The sequence below is a fragment of the Pleurodeles waltl genome, chromosome 7 (assembly GCF_031143425.1).
Source record: "Pleurodeles waltl isolate 20211129_DDA chromosome 7, aPleWal1.hap1.20221129, whole genome shotgun sequence".
Lineage (NCBI taxonomy): Eukaryota > Metazoa > Chordata > Amphibia > Caudata > Salamandridae > Pleurodeles > Pleurodeles waltl.
The window spans coordinates 274,522,590-274,534,875 of record NC_090446.1 but is presented as its reverse complement, the minus strand read 5'-3'; the positions used below and the strand labels follow the sequence as shown (position 1 = coordinate 274,534,875).

Genomic DNA, 12,286 nt, shown 5'->3' with positions numbered 1-12,286 from the left:
AGAATACTAAATAACCTGTGTGTTATATGTGACTACCGCTAGTTTGCTGAGTAACTAATGTGTAACGTTCTGACAACTGCTAAGGTAGCAGGATATTACTGATATGTGATGTTTGGTCTAATAATTGTGTTGTGTACAATACAGTATATTTTCATATAACTTGGTGTTGTGTTTGCTTTGTGGTGGGGATAGTGCGTCACGTGTGTTGTGTGTGTTGTGCAAACTCTTTACACATTGCCTCTAGGTTAGGCCTGACTGCTCGTGCCAAGCTACCAAGGGGGTGAGCAGGGGTTACATTGGACGTGTCACTCCCTTGCTCTGACTAGAGTGGGTGGGTTCTGCCTGTCTTAGGTGCATACCCTAGCCATCCAGAAACCCAATTTCTCACAAGCCACATTATGCTTGCACCAGGCATAACGTATGCAAGGGGGGTATTCCCGCGCAGGATGGCCAAAAAACTGGCACAGTGAAATTTACAACATTTCTCTGAGCCATTTTCACAGTCATTTTTAACGCCTACCAAGGCAGGTGTGAAAATGACACACCCATAGTAATCTATGGGCCTCCCTATACTTTGCTGCACTAGCGTAAAATGTTTTGTCACTAGTGCAGCAAAACACCACAATAGCGTCAAAAATGCTGATGCTACTGTGCTAACGACTGCTATGGTGCGCCGTATTATAAATACGGCACAACCACGGTGTTGTTAGGTGACGATAGGGGGATGCAAGAAAAGAGGCGCATCGGTACAGATGTGCCACTTTCTTGTAAATCTGCTGTGTAGAGTTTTACTATTATTTGTCAGACAGTACCTGTTTTCAGTGATACTGTAACAATTTTCAGGGTGGTGGTGCTGGCGAAAGGCCTCTATGCACTAAAGTCATAGGTGGTCAAAAATTCTCTATGTTATTTCGATGTAGCATAGGAGCATAACCCCATTAACTGTAAATTGTGTGGTTCTCCCAAAGACATATTTTTTAAGCATAGGTGCTAGTAGTGAAATTTGAAACACATATTTATACAGGTAAAATGCGGTATGATGTAAAGTATCTATCCATAATGCCATTAGGATATTTATAAAGCAAAAGAATCACTGAAATGCCACTTCAGTGCTATATTTTTGAAAGAGCTATGTCTTAATTGGGCTTGGGATGGTCGGATAAGGACCTTGTGAAGTAGTCTAATGTTGCAGTTTAGAACACTATTAACATATACTAGCCTAATATACGACGGAACAACGCATGCTGGAACCACACATGCCTCAACAACGCGGTCGGAACAAAGACCACGTTGTTACCGCTAATGCCTTTACCACGAATGCCTTAACAAAGATTTTTAGTTGTAAAGGCGTGCCTGGTAAAGGCATGCGTGAAACTGCATGCATGGTTCCAGCATGCAACCCCACCACCCCCACCCCTAAAACAATCCTACCCCAACTCCCTACCCCTGCTCCTAAAATCAATCCTACCCAGACCCCCACTCCTGAAAACAATCCGACCCCCCACCCGCGCCCCTAAATACTAAAACTACCCTGACCCCAACCTAGCCCCTAAAACTACCCCAACCCCCATCCCTGCATCTAAAACTACTGCGACCCCTGCCCCTAAAACTTAAACTACCCGACCCCCAACCCTGCCCCTAACACTACCCGACCCCCCACCCTATCCCTAAAAATTAAAATTAGCCCAATCACCACCCTGCCCCTAAAACTGCCACGACCCCGCCCCTAAAAGTTAAACTACCCCAAACTCCCACCCACGCACCTAAAAACTAAAATTACCCCTACCCCCCACCCCACCGCAAAAACTACTGCGACCCCACCACCCCATCCCTAAAACCTAAAACTACTCCCAAAACTTAAACTACCCCGACCCCGCCCCTAAAACCTAGACCCACCCGACCCGCCCACCCCACCCCTAAAAGTTCAACTACCCTGACCCCCCCAACCCCACCCCTGAAACTAAAATTGCCCCAACCACCCCACCCGCTCCTAATACTACTGCGATCCCCCACCCGCCCCTAAAATTTAAAACTACCTTGACCACCCCACCCGCCCCTAAAAACTAAAATTACCCCGACCCCCCATCCCACCCCTAAAACTACCGCAACCCCCTGCCCCTAAAACCGAAAACTACCCTGACCACCACCCCGCCCCTAAAACGTAAACTACACCGATCCCCCCACCCCACCCCTATAACTACCCCGCCCCTAAAACTACCCTGACCCCCCATGCACACCCCTAAAAAACTAAAACTACCCGATCCACGCCATTAAAAAGTCAAACTACCCCATCCCTAAAACTACCCCCCAACACTACCCTAGCCACACTTACCTGACCACGTCCTCTCCCGATCCTGAGGGCTGTTTTCCTCTGACTTAACCACATATGTTCATTGTTCAGGACATGCGTGGTTAAGACAGAGAAAACAGAGTCGTTGTTCACGAAAGCGTTGGTCCTCTTTCATGGACAACGCACTTCGTTGTTTAGGAGTCGTGGTTTAGGCTGTTTTCCGTACTAGCCTTTTGAATATTCTACTGGAATATGTTTGCATAACAACTGAACATGATCATCATGAAACCTTGAGCCAAAGCTTGAGTAATGTTAATCACAAATGCAATGACCTAGTAACTAATAACTATCAGAATATTGTGCTACGGTTGAAAAACACCCTTAGTATATTCTTATCACAACTGCTATGTGCCAAGAGTTATGTAACGCACCAAGCTAGTATTATGCCAAGGATAAATGGCGCTGTTTTTTGTAAATTGTTTAAACATCTATATTGAACAGTTGAGAATTCAGGGAGGGCGCAGAGTGGTAAAACCAGCAATGTAATAGTTAAATGCTATAAAGTATAGTATGAAAGCCTATAAAGGAGATCGACACAAATAGCTGTGATCATTGGTATTTTTTTAAACATGTATGTAACAGAATACTTTGCGATGCTCTTCAAAATATGGGGCCTAAATCATGCCCACAGATATCTTGGTCACATAATTAAGCCTCAGAAAAAGATGTGGTACAATTGTAGGCTTTTCATAATTATCAGATCTAACAGACATGTTTTGCAGCATGAATCTCAACAGACCACTCTTGTTACCTCATGCAGCTAATTAAGACATGCATATTCTATGAAATGACTGAATGACATTTTTAGATGCTGTTAGTTTTACACGGGATCAGATAATATGTGTATTTTTTCCATGTTGAGCGTATTGCTTTTTACATAAATAACTTTACAGCTTTAGGCCCATATTTATACTTTTTGACGCAAACCAGCGCCGGCTCCTCATAAAAGTGTCTATGTTCCTAAAAATGGCATCTGTGAATGGTTTGCATGTACTAAAGTCATGCAAAGGGATCATATTTTAGATCCCTTAAGAAATATAAACAAGCATTTCCAATGCAATGGGCCTCGCATTTGCAAGAGTTAGAGCTATTGGCGCTGTAAATGCATAATTTGACTTTTCTTGCCACATAAATTGGTCAACCCTGTCGCACAATGTGATCCTCTCCTGCCATATAATTCCAGTGTCCCTGCATATAACTAAAGCTCTTCAATTTCTGTGCCTGCAGCAAAAAATGAACATGTTGCCATTTAGCATCCTAATTTAAATCTGCTGTGCTAATTACAAAAGAATACCGTTTTCGCCACCTGACCATCAGAGTTGCTGCTGACTAACACAATTCCCCTCCCAAAAAAAAAGCAACCAAGTATTATCCGTTTTTTAATTAAATGAGTATAACATACCAAACCTGTATTAAAAAAATGAAATGGTTTATAATATTTGGTGGATAGTGCACTACATAAAGCTGTGCTGTTTTCTCCAAATTAAAATACGCTTTTAGAAAGTACACATTTGACAAGATGTGGATTTCTCTGTACACTCTTCACCAAAAAAGAAATAAGGCGGCCACTTGAACATGGCTTGCTTTTTGGTAAAGTCGAGAAGCCACGTTGACCATACATTTTTCCCTTTAAGCTTAGTGTATTCTTTAAATGCACACAGCTCTGGCAAGCTGTTGCAGACATCGAACAGCTAGAGGAGATGAATGATTAAAATACCAGTGACCAGCAGTGACTATCTGCCATAAGGGGAAGTTGCAATTCCCTCATATTAGCTAGATAGTGTTGTTTGCCTTGGAATGAATATCTCCACTTCCAAGATGGCTGCCACTCCTACCCATGGGCTGGGACTGGTGAGCACTAGTTAGACGTGGGACTGGAATGTCCTTGGCCCCAGGTGAGTCACCTGTCTGATCTCCATATCTCCTAATGTTATCAGGAACCTCACGAAGACTCAACGCCCCATGAACCCACTTAATAAAATGTTGAGTGGACTCTGTAAGTAAACATTTCCTTGTGGAGACGTACAAGCTATTTTCTTTAAGTTTAGATTTTTTTATTTAGCTTTTAAGTATGACGTGGAGTGCCTGGACTCCACTGCACAGTATTATTAAAGGACATAATATTTTGTAATTAAAGTGCGCAGCACATTTTCACGTTCTTTTTGAGAGTGACACAACGCCCTTTCAAAGACCTGATCCTGTGAAGTTCACCCTAACCTTTGTGAAGGAGACACCTGCCTACAAAAAACACTTAAGGTCTCACTCAATGTGTGGTGTCTCGCAGCTTCGGTTAACGTCTCACTCACCGAGCGTGACACATACTTTGGGACGCATGAAAAACAAAGAGTTTGCTTTTTGCTTGGGGCACAGCCTCATTATGAGAAGGAGCGTCAGGAATTAGATCCTCTTTACTTGCACGTGAGTTTTGCATCTGGGAGCAAACCAACTGTGTTCAAACCTTTGAGAAGTCTCCATCACAGTGTGTGAGTGCGTCTCACTCATTAGAGTCTTGCATCCTAGCAGTTTGCGACACAATGCAAAATGATACATTTTTAATCTGTGGGGACTTGAACACAATATTTTAAAAACATTCCAGAGGTCTAAAAAATTATAAAACAGCAAAAAATGAAAGAGCGAAGATAGCCGGACTATGTTGCAACTGTTATGGGGTGCCTCGAGAGAAACAGAATAAAAACAAGCGAGATCGCACTCGTAAAATAGAGAAAAAGTAGTCCTCAAACCGGACAGAAAACAGCGAGCCTCATATGTTTTCTGTACTTGGTCGATGCGCTCGAGGAGGGCTATCCACTGGAAAAGGCATGACGTATGTGTGCCTTCCACTAATGAAATCAAGCAGATTCTAACAGGCAAGCCCACGAGCCAATGAAAGACACTGATGTGACGTGGATGGGGCTCCGAGCCCTTTTTAATCCCTAAAGCGTCTCGCTCAGCGAAACGCATGCGCAAGTGCATGCGACGCAGGCTCAACCCTAAAAATGAGCAGGAAAAACTTCCATTTGTGACAACATTTTCATCTGTAACTTTTAGTCATGAGGACCAATTTACAAAAGCAATATACCAATGTCCACTCGACCCTTCTGGTTGGGGGAATATATAAGGTTTGTAGGTTCTCCAAAAACCCAAGGAACCCAGAGCCAACAACTGAGCTGCTTCGTACGAAGGTTTTTCATTGAGAACCGAGTATAGACCAATTAATGTAGTTAAAGAGGTAGAGTGAAAAACGGGTATCAAGGAAACTTAAGGGTTTCTGAAATAGGCATAAGATATGAAATTTAGGAGCAGTGGTTATTTGTACATCTCTGAATTTATGGGTACCCGAAATAGCGTATGATTTAGAGGGTATTTTTTCAAAATATCTTCTTTCTTATACACTGGCTTACATTTGAAAGGCGCACATGCATCAAAATCCAATTGGTATTAACAAATGCACTTCTATTCTATGCTTCCATAAGTCTTCTGGTAAAATTGGTAACTCACTTCTGTGGTTAGGGTTAGCGGCCGTCACAGGAAATGCCTCAAAATGCTACATGGACCCATCACTTTCTTTCCACTGAATGCCGTTCCTTTTTTTTCCAATGTGGGTAGCTGTCGATTTTGGACACAAGCTCACCCAGCACCTAGGGAAACCTAGCCAACCTGTACAACCTGTCCATTTTTTAAAAATAGCCACCTTGGAGTATAGAGGGTTGACTAACTTGTATGGCCCTCACCAGGTTTGTTTTTACACAGAATCCTTTGCAAACCTCAAACTTTGCCTAAAAACACATTTTCCTCACAATTCTGTGATGGAAAGTTCTGCCATCTGCAGGAAGCCACAAAGTTCCATCCAGCCTGCATTCCCCCAAGTCTTGTGATAAAAATGGCACCTCACTTGTGTGGGTAAGCCTAGTGTCAGTGACAGGAAACTGCTGAAAATGCAACATGGAAAATCACATTTTTTCACCGGAAATGAACCCTATTTTTTCCAATATGGGTAGCTGTAGATTTTGGATCCTAGCTCAGTTGGCAGCTGATCACTGATACATATTTTAAAACAAGATACCTATTGGTATCCAGGGTCGACTGACTTCTTTGGTTCTCACTAGGCTTTCTGACACAGAATTTCTTGCAAACCTCAAGCTTTGACTAAAAAAACAATTTAGTTCACATTTCTGTGATGGAAAGTTCTGGTATCTGTGGGAAGCCACAAACTTCCATCCACCTGCCATTCCCCAGGTCTCCCAATAAAATTAGTTTCTCACCTGTGTCTGTAGGCCTTGTGCCTATGAGAGGAAAGGGCCCAAAATCAACATGGATGCATCACATTTTTCCACTAAAAACAGAACTTTTTCCAATTGGGTAGCTGTAGGTTTTGGACCCTTGCTCAGCCAGCATGTAGGGAAACCTAGCCAACCTGCAATTTTTTTAAAACAAGACACTTGGGGATATTCAGGGTGGGCTGACTTATGTTGCTTTCACCTGGTATTTTGACCCGTAATACGATGCAAACCCCAGACTTTCACAAAAAAAAATTACTTTCTTCAAATTTCTGTGATGGAAAGTTCTGAAATCTCTGGGGAGCCACACACTTCCATCCACACAGCATTTCCCATAGTCTCCTGATAAAAAATGATACCCTACTTGTTTGGGTAGGCCCAGTGCCAGCGACAGGAAATGGGCCAAAACACAACATGGAAATATCATATTTTTTCACTGAAAACTAACCCTTATTTCCAATGTGGGTAGCTCTAGATTGTAGACCCGAGTTCAGCCGAAACCTTGGGAAAACTATCAAATCTGTACATTTTTTATAAATAGATACCTAGGGTCAGATGACCTGCATGGCCCTCACAGGTTTTTTGACCCAGAATCCTTTGCCAACCTCAAACGTTGACTAAAAACACATTTTCCTCTCATTTCTATGATGGAAAATTTGTGATTTCAGTCAGAGTTTGAGGTTTGCAGAGCATTGTGAGTAAGAAAACCTCATGGGATCCATGCATGGCACACCACCCCGAACTCCCTTTGTTATCTTGTTTTTAAATATTCCTGTGGTTTGTATGGGTGGTGTCACAGTGTGGCCCCAAATACTACACCTACCGTTGTTATGTATCCCTGGAGGCAGGCAGTGAAAACTCACTTTTATCTTTGCACATCTAAATTAGGTAGGTGGACACAGGTCAGCTTCAGATTTCCCTTACTCATTCAGGACATGAGAGGGATGCAACCATGCCACAGATGGAGTAGTCTTCTCCACGGTTACACCAATGCTCAGTCCACATGTATCGGGGGCTAGACCATTATCTTCACAGTAAGGATACTCTTCTTTGCCATTGTGACAAAATATCCTTAGCCCCAAAGATATAATTTGGGCACTGTTTTTTTAAAAGTTAATCCACCACTTACACTAGTTGGTTTTAGCACCTCCATAAATGCTAGCTTCAAAGCACAAATACTTATCAACGTATCTGAATATTGAAACCAAGACTTCTGAAGGTGAACCATAAAGTCACATCAAGGCACCAACCGCTTTATCGTCCATTCACACACCATTCATGTACCACAGAGAAGACTTTCCTACTGCTGGTGACTGGGCCAGTCTAACAGATCAGTGCATTCACATCAACATATCTGGTAGCAGAGTGATGGTTATGTCCCTTGGGATGGGAAACCGTGATTTTGTTCAGCATTAGGGTTGACAACTTTCTTGTTGGATTGATGATTATGTTTTAAAATCCTGCGCACTTTGTGAGTTGTTCTATGGTTAATTGAGAGTTTGAAGAAGTTCCAGCATTGTGTTACAAATGTTACAGTATATATACATGAGTAGGGTTTTGCACATGCAGTGCTTTTGCTAAAATTGTGGTGAAGTGTGATGTTGTGAGGTGGTTGTGGAGTCGCCATACTCGAAGTGATTGTGGCGCTTTGTGCTTAAAAATGTCTGCGGTTATTGTTGTTGACATGTCTGTCATGGCCTAAGACCCATGGGTAATGCACAAGTACATGGAAACACTTTGTTAATTCATTGTCTGCAGGGAAGCATTGGCCATGAGGTGCCTTTGACAATAGCAGTAGTTTTCCTTGAGTGAGTTTAAGTTGTTGGTTAGTATTAGGTGAATCCTGAGTGGATGTGGAGAATCTGTATCAACCAGGGTGAGATTTGCTAGTCAAGTTTCACTTGTGAAAGTGCGAAAGCCACAGTCAGTTGTGTAAGCCGTACAGCTCTCAAAGCGTTTGAGTCTTACCCGTAGTGAGCAGACAGGGTTATTTTTTTTTGGTACTTGCAATATTTTGCTTTTAGTGTATGTGTGAATTGTGCCTGAGACAGCTGCGAAGCGACTTGCAGCTGATGAGTGAAGTGAGTGTGACGTCATTTGGTCCGCACTGGGATTGGTCAGTTAGTGAGAAAGCCAACGAGTATTGGTGAACAGTACTGCGTTGTTATTGGTTGAGGACTGCTTGTAAAAAAGATTGTAGGATTGAAAATATTTCCTGTTTTTTTTTTAGAATTTGTATTGTGGATTGAAATGGTGTAAAAATGAAATTTTTCAAAGCTTTAAGAAGTACGCTGAGGGGAGATGTGTTTATTCCAGTAAGTAAGGATTTTTTGACTGCAGCGATTTCGCACAACCAATGGTTTTCCGCTGTGCAATGACCGCTGTGCTAATTTGTTGGTCGTAATATGGAGGGTGGGGTGTAGTCAGCATGGTGGTGCAGGAGGTAGGACCATCTCTCTCCCCCCCTCACTCGGCTTGGCGGTTTGTGATTTGTGGCTGTCTTTGGGTGGTCTTGAGTTTGTGACTCGTAATACAGCGGTCACTGTACCACCATCACTGGTGGTCTTTTGGCGGCCGCCAGTTCGACAGTCTTGCCAAAAGACCGCCAAACTCATAAGGAGGTCCTTACTTTGATGCAAATGAATGGGAGAAAGAGTTTATTGGCTTTTGTTTTGACTGTGCAGATTCAGCTGAATATTCTGGAGCCTGAACCTGCCTTAGAGTTCAACATTAAAATAATCTTGCCAGTTGATGAACACTATTTGCTGGAAGTGCTAATCAATGATTACCAAGTGGTAATTTATTAAAGACTTTTCCTTTTGAACTTTGAGAACTTGTTAGTAGAAACGTGATTAACTTTCCAGAAGATCAATAACTGTTGTAAATAAGTTCAAAAAGACTTTGAAGTATTTTTGATTTTGTTTTGCTCACGTTAAGAAAAAAAACATTTTAAAAGCCGCTTTACATTTTTTATTTGATTTTTGTTTTGATTTTTGAATTTGGTATTTTTGGTCTGATTCTAGACAAGTCATGAATCCTGATTAAGGTAAACGGGGTAAATGTAATTAGTATGTATTGATTTAGCAATAGTATGTATGATTGTGAACATATTGGTGATTGCTGGATTGAGTGTATCAGTGAAGGAAACTTTAAAGAGCACATTTACAGCAGTGCACAAGGAGAAACATAAAAACAGATCATTTGTATGAGGATGACAGATTGCTTTATCTTGACAGCTCAAAGGGAGACTTGTCTTCTAATGTATACTACAGATTACTGTATGAATACAGTGAAACTGTGCATGTGCGTGATTGTTATATGTGTATACAGATTCCTTCATCTGTACAGGAAGGAATTACATCCCATAGTCTGCCTTTGACTTATGGTATCAGTTGCAGTATATTAACACAGCTAAATAATCAAGAGTATATGCAGTATTTTTAGTCTAACTTCGACCTTGTTTTTTCCTTTGTACCTATTACCCAGCCTTTGAGTAGCATTGCTAGAGCTAAAAAGATTGACATAGTCAGAGGTTTCTTTGAACCAACACTAACGTTTGGCACAGCTTATGCACACAAGAATAACTTAACCTGCATTCTCACATAAGTGGAAAAAGATTTCATCAATCAAGTGGATGACAGGAAAAGGCACAGAAAACCAAAATAGAAAAGGGAATAGTTTTACAGGATTGGCAGATGCTACACACCTTGCAGGTGATCATAAACAAGGACGCCTAGCTTTAGATTGGCAACATGTAGGGAAGCTATGTATATATAGACCGCAACAAAAGATTGATAATAAGTTTGTAGGAACTAGTGAATGTAGACATGTATTTTTGTTTAAGAGTGTTTGGACTTTTACGTTAAATGTACAGGATCCTGCCATAACAGGTGTTTATTTCATTTGTCCACAAAATTGCCTATTACAAGCTGCCGAAAGGCTGGTATGGTACATGCTACTTAGGGGTAGTTTTTCCACAAATCTGCCATGTGGACACTTTTGACAATCCAGTCTAGAAAGAAAAATCTAAATCCAGGACAAGAAGAGGAGCTAGTGCAGCAGAGACTACATGTGCCATTTTTGGTGCCATTATTCCATCAGTGGGTGTGATTCTAAATGACATCAAGATTAGAAAGTTGTCAACTATTGCAGATAAGATGTCAACTGATTATGCAGGTGCTATACTTTTAGTGGACCCAGAAATGGTTGCTATGAGATCAATGGTTTTGCAAAATCGTCCTGCATTAAACATCATATTGGCGAAGGAAGGCGGAGCCTGCAAAGTTTTACAGGTGCAACATTCTTGCACAGGCATTCCAGATAATAGTAAGGAGGTTTATATCAAACATGACCCACCTGAAAAATGACCTGAAAGAGACAAATATCTGGGAAACAATAGGTAAAGGAATTTTGAATGTCTGATCGTGATTTGGAGATCTTTTACAGGGAATAGTGAGAATGAGACCTTTGTTGATTGTGACTGTGTGTGTTATAGTCACACCTGGATTTTACTAGTCATACAGTTTCTGAAAGATACAAAGAACCAAGAATAAACAGAGGAGGGAAGATAATTAAATGGAGAAAATGAGGAGCATTTATTACAAGAATCTGAAGAGAATTGATAGATCAGTAGACCAAGGGCCTTACATTATCAAACAACTAGGTTTGAGTTCTCTCATTGTAGATGAGAATGGCTTTTTTGTGACAGCATGATTTGCCATCATAGGAGGGATTGTTGGAGCAAACATTTTAGTAATACTTTAGTGGCACAGAAGTCAGCACAAGAAGACTTTTATATTCACTTTTAAAAGCTCAATGTAGACAGCTGCACTAAAATGTATTTAAAAGGTGAACACATTTTATTTTGTGGTGGATATTGTGCCTACCATGGCAGGCGTTGTGCCTACCAGAACTGGCAAAGTGTTAACATGATTTAATAATGTTGAAATATTTTAATCATTAGAATGAATTATAATGAGGAGAAATTAATATGATTTATGTTGATTTATGATTATTAGTTTAAAGTTACATGCATGCCGAAAAATAAATGCACATCTTTGTCATATTTAATGTAATGTATTAACAAAGATTGCAATTAATATAAAATTGCTTTTTTCATATTTTTATGATATATTATTGATGAATTTGTAAGTTTGCATATGCGTTCTATTAATGACATTACTAATACATTGAATTTCTTGTGTTTGCATAGTTAGGTCTGAAGTTTTCATATTGCAATAATATGAAATGTCGAGTCAACTTCCTTTTTCCCTAACATGAATTTCCCATTATGTTGTTTCACATGAACAGTAAAGAGTCCTATTGTGTTATGTGTAAGCTTTTCCCCCACTGACCTTGAACGTGGTACATCAAGAGATGGATATTCGGAATCCAAACAGACTCTATTGTTTAATTGTCTGGTCTCATAGGAAATGTTGGAACTATCGTGAGCCACGGGAAGATGTTGGAATTTATCAAATAAAGTACAGAGTTGCTAGTTATTGCCGGTGTTACACGGAAGGAGAGATGACTTCACCTAGACCTGGGAATCTTCATCATTGTTGCATATTCGTCTTGTGTTTTTATTTTCATTGGATATTGCCCTATTTGCATAGTGTGGGCTCATCGAATTGACCAATTAAACTGTGTTGTGTATTCT

At 40.8% G+C, this 12,286-nt stretch overlaps 1 protein-coding gene across 1 annotated transcript in view; it reads left to right on the top strand.

Moving 5' to 3' along the window:
* The window catches only part of BCAS4 (breast carcinoma amplified sequence 4), a 293,870-nt gene that overhangs the window by 121,698 nt on the left and 159,886 nt on the right, over positions 1 to 12,286 (top strand). The gene's annotated exons all lie outside the window — the stretch shown is intronic.